Below are 7,936 nucleotides of genomic sequence, written 5' to 3' on the forward strand. Positions count from 1 at the left end.
AAAAAAAATAGAAACATAATATAATTTCTTCATAAATTAAAGTTTGGCCCAAACTTCTTACAAAAATATTATTGTTTCAATATCTTGTTGAACCGCCGCCTTGCCTCATTACCTCTTCGCATCTTCGGTGCATCGAATGAACCAAATTTGAGCAAACGCTTTTTGGAATTGAATTCCACGATTTTTGAATCTGGGCCCACAATTCGTCCTTATTGCTGGCTTTAAAAGGTCCGATTCTCTTCTTTAGGTCTKCSCAAAGGTGTTCAATGGGGTTTAGGTCTGGCGATTGCGACGGCCACTCCATWACTTGCACCCTTTCTTTCTTAAACCACTGCTTTACCAGTTTCGACGCATGTTTAGGATCATTATCCTGCATAAACTCCCACCTTATTGGTATTTCCTCTTTAGCATAGGGAAGCATTATTGTMTGCAATATGTTAACATAGTCAACTGCGCACATTTTGTTCTTTATCCAAAATATTGGACCAWCGCCGTCCTCTGAGAAGCAACCCCACACCATAATGGAACCCCCGCTGTGCTTAACCGTCTTTCTAGTGTATTTTGGATCAAATGCTGTGTTTGTAGGACGTCTTACATATTGTTTTCCATCTGATCCAAACATATTAATTTTTGTCTCATCAGACCACAACACATTTTTYCAATTTTGACGGAAAARATGTTTTCTGGCAAAAGCAAGCCTATTGTTTTTGTTTTTAAGGCTCAGCAAGGGTACTTTTCTAGGTGTTCTGGCAGGAAGTTTGGCATCTGCCAACCTGTACCTAATGGTTCGGGTTGATACATTTAAACTCAATTGCACCTGCAGTTCTCCAGAGGACAGAAAAGGRTTARCTTTGCAATGGCGAATTAAACGCCTGTCATCCGCAGCAGTCATTTTTCGTTTTCTACCTCGTGTTTCAGGCTTTTTTACACTATGAAGGGCAGTGAACACCTTCTTCTTGGAGCATTTAACCMTATCTGCTATTTTACTCATTGAGTTTCCTTTTTTTCTCAAGTTAATTATTACATTCTTCTCCTCTTCCGTGCAGTGTTTGGCTCGGCCCATTTTATTAGTTTTTATGACAAAATAACCTATAGTATAAATTTAATTCATTTTACATTATTTTAAAACACAAYTAGAAGCATCAAAAACAAATTTTTTACCTTTTAAAAAGCAGAAATATTAACAAACACGTTTTGTTTCTATTATTTTTTCCAAGCGCTACTATTCACTTGTTCACTCTCTCGCATATAAAGGCAAAATAAGACAAACTAGCGRAATARAACGGGTTTGCAAAACAGTAACTGTTAACAGCTATTTGTGCAGGGTGGGCCATTTCAAGAAATATTTTTAACAAGTATTGATATAATAGATTTATTATATGTAAACAACCCGTTTCTATTATTTTTTCCAACACTGTACTTATATAGAGCATATGTATATAATTTCGAAATGTATAAGGTATATATAGTGAGAAAGATTACTAATAATGTAAGTATTTTGGGAATGAGCACATAGCCAATGCCGCCGTAAGTTAATGCCAGAAATTATATACCCGCGTTCACATACAAATACAACGAAAAAAGCCACCAGCACGCACCGAAATGTGTACATAGCCATGATGTAAGTATAATGTGCGCATACATTTTGGTACTAAAATAAACGCCGACTGCCTGACTGAGGAATGCGGCTGAGTGATCCGCAAAGCCGTAAAAAAAGTGACAAGAAGGGAGAATTGTGAAAGAATAAGTAGTGACGTCGCTCGTCTGAGTAATAGTGAAGCCGAAATCTCTCCACAATAAGAGGGTGGTTTGATCGTTGGTAGGTGTGTGGGCGGCGGATGCTGCGGAATGTAACTACATACTCCAATAGTTTTTAAACGAGCTACGCTATTTCTGTATGGAGAATAACCTTGCGTTGCCTGAGCTATGGAATAACCCTACAGGCGAACTACCGGTTAAATCAATCCGGAAATCTAACCGAACTACCGGTGATATCAATCCGAAAATCTAACCAAAACTCTTGTGCACATGTAATCTTTGATTACTTTTTTACTCAGAGGAGTTATGGGTTGTTTATTTATTTATATGGCTAATACAACCCTATCAACATTTAAGTCAACACTTACATATAGTACATCAAAACCGGCTGGTAGCTATCACCTTTCACAGAAAATTACAGACAGGAAAGAAACGTAGGTTTTCAAAAATCTGTACATCATTAAGATAGTCTACATATATTGTCCTGTCTTGTGAGGAATTTATTAATTTACCAAACGAATTAAAGTCGCTAAGTACAAGCACTTGCTAATAGTTTAAGCAAACGTGTCAACGACTGCAAAATCATTTCCAGAAACTTCTTAGGTGTTCAACCAAAGAATAATAAGGTAGACAGAAATGTGAGCTGCCACTAGTCTCTCGCGGAAGCTAAAACCGCGTAAGTGAGCTCGTAGGCCATCTTTGCCTTCCTTCAATACTTTGAAAACGAGGAATACGCTCTAAAAGAGGCCGAGTATAGCAAACGAAATAGTATGAAACATAATACATAACTTCACACCTCCATTTATGAATGTAGGCATACGAATGTGGAAAATAATGCAGCCGAGAAATTCAGATGAATGAGCTATAAATTACGCTCAAACCGATAAGTAAATCAAAGAGCAGGCGTAGAGATGCGCTTTAAACCTACATATACATAAAACTAAGCCAGCCTACATAGACTTGCTAAGCTAGCAAACAAGCCCACGACGTATGACGGACGACGTTCGTTAAGCGTGGTCACCGGAGAATATATGAAGTACGTACTATATGTATTATGTATGCTTTTAATGTGGAGAAATGCAAGAAGAGGCTGTCCAGCTTACTGCCAGTCACTAGACTTATTGGCCAAAATTCAAGCATACATACATATGGGTAAAAATCAACGAACTGGTATAAATGGCAGCAGCATGAAAAAGACCCATTTCGACATGGCAAAAAACCGAAATAAATAAATAGAAAGAAACCGGTTCAAATTCGCAAAAATGGCTAGAGCGCCCCGTAAACTGTGGTTGAAGAGAAGCGTGAGCAGGTCATAATGTTGCGAAAATTTTCCATTGATAAAATTTGGTTTTTGCTTTTGTTGTTGACATTTTGTTAGAGTGCATATCAGCACTTCAAATTTGAAATGGCTCGTGACAGCAGCGAAGGAGGTTAATAACTCTTATGCGACTATGCAAATGCGTCAAAATCATTGCCAAAAAAAAAAAACACATAAAATGCAGCAATTAAATTTGTGAATACAACACTAATTAACAGTTAACGCATTTTTATGGAATCATATAATATTTTTACAACTTCAGCAAATTAATAGCGTTCATTGTATAAAAAAATTCACAACTAAATATCGAAAATCGATAACTGTCAGTAGAGTAGCATCGATAAATATGGATATTTACTGATTAAGACACGTTCTGACAACTTTTACGAATTCATTTCAGTTTTTTCTTAATCTAACATGTTTATATGAATAATTCCATGCATTACGAAAAATTAAAAACGCGAAATGCAAATTCAATAAAATGAAGAGTCATATTAGAGAGTGCTGCTATAGTCTATGGAGAGGAAGTCGTATCGCTAAAGTGGAAGCACGACTGTTTCAAAATGGTGAGCGGGTAGGTGGGCGCGACCGATGCTTGTTGGAGGCGTATAGCAGCAGCTGCATGTGGCGGCAGCTTTTGCTCTTTAATTCAATTAAAATTTGATTGGCGCGTGTTATTCAAGTGTTCGATTACAAAAACAAGTACATAAACAACAACATACACTTTATAAAAAAATTGCTCTTTTTGTGCGAATCAAAAATAGGTTAAGTTGAGTATTTGCGAACTTTTTGTCATTGAGCTTCTGCGCCAACTGCTGCGCAGCTGCGACTGTGTGAAAGCGAGGAACGCTGAGGAGCTAGCAAATTTTTTGCAAAAAAAAACAAATTTCTTTTCGAATTTTAAGGAATTATGCAAAATGTAATGGAATTTTGTTTTTGAAAATTAAATTTATATCTACTTTTTGGAAAAGTACAAAAAATATTAAGCTCTTTTTTTTTGCAAAACGCAAATTTCTCTTCGTAATTTTGGAAATTTTTCAAACTACATACATACATATATTCGAATTTTTTTTTTTTAATTAAATTTTTTTCTACTTTTTTGAAAAGTACAATAAATATTCAGCTTTTTTGGCAAAATGCAAACTTTTCGAATTTTTAGAAATTTTTTAAAATGCATTAGAACATTTTTTTTAAATTTGATTTTCAGAATTTAGAGCTCTTGATTTATCTTTTTTTTATTTTTCAAATTCAAATTTCTTTACTGTTCGTTTTCATTGAACTTTTTATTAAGTGATATATTTTTTTCATATCGATTTCGTTTTTCTGATGCAAAAATTTAATATTTTTCGTGTCCTAATTACCCAAAACATCTAAATGCTTAAAAAATTTCCCAAAATAGCGCAACAAATGTGCTGCTACTATTCGTCGTCGTTTGGAAACGTACAAATTTTCACGTATCTACTATATTTTTCTCGGCCGCACTTTTCACTTTTTCTTCCTTCGCTTTTTTCGCTTTTGATGGAATTTCAAATGCGGACGACGTTGTTGTGTGTACGTGGTTGTATTTGAATGTAGAAAAATTTTGCTTATGCAATTTTGAATTTTACTGGAACAGACACATCGATGATCGTGAATGCGACGACGTTGATGCTTTAGATCCGTTTTCGTAATGTTTACGAAGATCGGGGCGACTCAAAAACTATTCGATTTTTTGACAATCGATCTAATGGCAGAAAGTTGAAATGCTTGTTGTTGTATTTGCAAAATGACCCATTGATTTAGATTTTTAAATTGAGTAAAACGAATTTGAATTCACTGCTGAGAAAACATCGAAACCGAAAACGCGAAATCGCTGACGAAATCGAGACCGCTACCACCGATCGGAGCACGGACGGCGACGGGGACGTATTGCTCTAGTTATTATATATTTTTGTTATTGTTGTTGTTTTCGTAAAATACGAATGCGTGCACAGCTTGTTCTGCTATACTTTGGTTGGCGTTTTTAATTAACCGAATTCACACACTAACGCGTTGGTAGAAACACGAAAATACACCACTGCACACTCTGACTGCTTCGTAGCTCGTCTACAAGTAAACTAAACCGTAAAGTGTGTGTTGGAGCGGTGACGAGCGCAACTGATGCGGGCGATGGTGTTGTTGGCGGATGGACGCAAAATCGATAGCACACCAGCGCCAACAGCTACAAAAGCAAAAAACAACAACAACAGCACAAACTAGAAAAGCAGCATGAAGGAATTTGCTGTGTGCTTCGTGTTTGTTGTTGTTGTTTCGGTGTGCTGGATAACAAGTTGCCGTGGAAGTGGGGGAAAGTGAAGATCACAACGATCGCGGTTGGCAGAAGTTGACACGCAGTGTTGCCAGATTTTCGTGCTACTTTGAGTCTAATTTGGAAATGAGTACGAGGAACTTTACTGGGGCATTTTTTGTGCAAGATTTTGGATTTTTTTTTAAATTAATTTATATGAAAAAAAGTGTGTAAAAGTTGACTTTTGCCAAAATTTCGGCATAAATACTTAAAAAGCTTCAAAGCTGTACACTTGCTGTTATAGCATTGGATTACATATACTGACTACTTTGCTTTTTTATTTATAGCTCATAACCGCACTTTTTCAACGTAAAATGTTAAGTTGGAAGTTGTATACAATTTTTCAAAAGATGTGGAAAGGTAACAGTGGAAATTTTTCTGTTTGAAAGCTTAAAACCCCATACAGCTTTATCGCTCATAACCTCACTTTAATTTTAGAAATTTTATACATACTAGTTGGATTTAACAGTTTTCGACATTATTGTAATGAATATCGAAAACTTGACAGTCTGACAACTCTGTCAGCGAGTAACTGCTCAACTTCGTGAGTGCGGCTCACCTCGTGACGGTGCGAGTTTTAACGCAGAGCACGCAAAGCATAAGTGCTACATACATACAAAATTTTTATATGTATGTATGTATGTATGCTCGTATATTGCTTTTCGAAGGTATTGATGAGCTCTACATTAGGAACAACAAAAACAATAAATAACTGCTGTCTTGGCAATTTCGTAAAGTATATAGTTAGGGGTCGTGAAATTTAGCTTGCTTAGGTCAAAACTCGTCGCAGTGCTCATAAAAGGAAAAGTTGTTAATACATTAATTAAAAAAAACGAAACTTTATATATAAAAAAAAATTAAAAACTAAAATTTTTAACTACAAATAAATAAAAAACTAATATAAAGTTTTCAAAAAAAGGGGAGAATAATATAAATAATAAATATTTAAAAAAGAATTAATAAACAAAAATTATTATAAATATATGTAAAAAATGTCAAAAACAAAAATTTCCTCAAAATATGTTGTAAGCGTACATTCAATAAGCAGCTGGAAATTGTAAGAAGCTAACGTACGGTTGTCAGCTTTTTCTTATTTGTGTTTAATGAAATGTAACGAATGTAAAAAATATTTCCGGTCTCCTACATGAAAAATTAATACATGGAATTATTCCAGTATGGTAGGGCATTGACAACATTAAAACACACAAAATTATGCATGCGAAAGGCAGAGAGCGATGAAAAAGTCAAAAGGGTCAGAGAGCAAACACTCGCGTATCAGAAATACAAAAAAATGCGATAGAATGGAAGACGAAAATTGTACTGCAGTGTTTCCATATTGGACACAACAGTATTATGCAATAAAAAAATTAAAAATAATACTTATAAAAAAATAAAAAAAAAAAATATTTAAAAACAAATTATAAAAATATTGTTAACAAAATAAATACATTATATAACCAAGAAAACGATAGAAATTTAAAAAAATTAACAGAAACTGAACTGAAGAAATGGAAATAATAACATAATACATACATATGTATGTATATAAATAAATAAAATTGAAAAAAAAATTAATGGCATACATACATACATACGTATATAATAAATATTTAACAAAAAAACATAAATATGTAAAAACTAAACAAATATAAAGACTAAAAAATGATAAAAGTTTGGAAAATTAATAAAAAAAAAATTACAAAACAATAATTCCTGTTTTAACCAATTCATTTAATTTAAACCCAAATGTCACGTAATCCGGCTCATGTCTGACAACTTGGTATTTCTAGTTCTTTGGTTTTTGCCGATAGCCTATTCTCAAGTACTCAATAACTCTAACTGACTCTACAACTAAGAAGCCAAGCGCCATCAGCAATAGCAATGCTTAATTAGAATTCGAAATCAAAGCAAAACTCGTAAAAACACTACGGGATTTCACACATCAGCGAAACGCACTGCGGCAAATTGTCGCCTTGCGCCATGCAAACGCACCTTTATGTGCATTTCCGATGGAAAGACAAATAACGGCGTGTTAGATGGCCAGCGATATTCGAAAAAATAAAAAATATGAAATAATTTAATTTTGTAGGTTTATTATTGTTGCTTTTTCGAATTCCTGCAGAGTTTATGGCAAAGATATGAAATCTGTATCAATAAACCAGCAACGCCAGCAAAAGATAAGCGGTGCAAGGCAATGAGGCCAAAAGCACCACAAGAGAGTGTACACTGATCGTTTATGCTCAGCGAGAGAGAGAGAGAGTAAAAAGGTAAATAACTCAACGAAGTCACTTTTAAATAAACGCACTGTTTGTTGACTGACTCATTTGCTGCTAAGATAACACTCCAAGGCATGCGCTAAAAGCCGGCGCCAACAATAAAGGTGCTTACTTCACAAAAGAGAGAATTAACTGTGACGTAGTAAATGCTGCCTATTGCTTTCCTAAACCTGTTGTTAGCCTAGTTGTGGGCATGCAAGTTTAGATGCCGCAACGCTATGCCCAATTTCAAGTCAGCCTATATACCAATCAGTCATT

The 7,936-nt window shown here is 34.8% G+C and overlaps 1 protein-coding gene across 1 annotated transcript in view; it reads right to left on the minus strand.

Moving 5' to 3' along the window:
- LOC108966017 (CTD kinase subunit alpha) overlaps positions 1-5,170 on the minus strand; it is a 57,262-nt gene extending 52,092 nt beyond the window's left edge. The window contains exon 1 of the mRNA XM_018928717.1: positions 4,438-5,170. The gene's annotated coding sequence lies outside the window, so the exon portion shown is untranslated. The remainder of the gene's footprint in view (positions 1-4,437) is intronic.
- Between the last annotated feature and the right edge of the window lie 2,766 nt (positions 5,171-7,936).

The sequence above is a fragment of the Bactrocera latifrons genome, unplaced genomic scaffold (assembly GCF_001853355.1).
Source record: "Bactrocera latifrons isolate USDA-ARS-PBARC rearing strain unplaced genomic scaffold, ASM185335v1 scaffold_154, whole genome shotgun sequence".
In the NCBI taxonomy this organism is placed as follows: Eukaryota; Metazoa; Arthropoda; class Insecta; order Diptera; family Tephritidae; genus Bactrocera; species Bactrocera latifrons.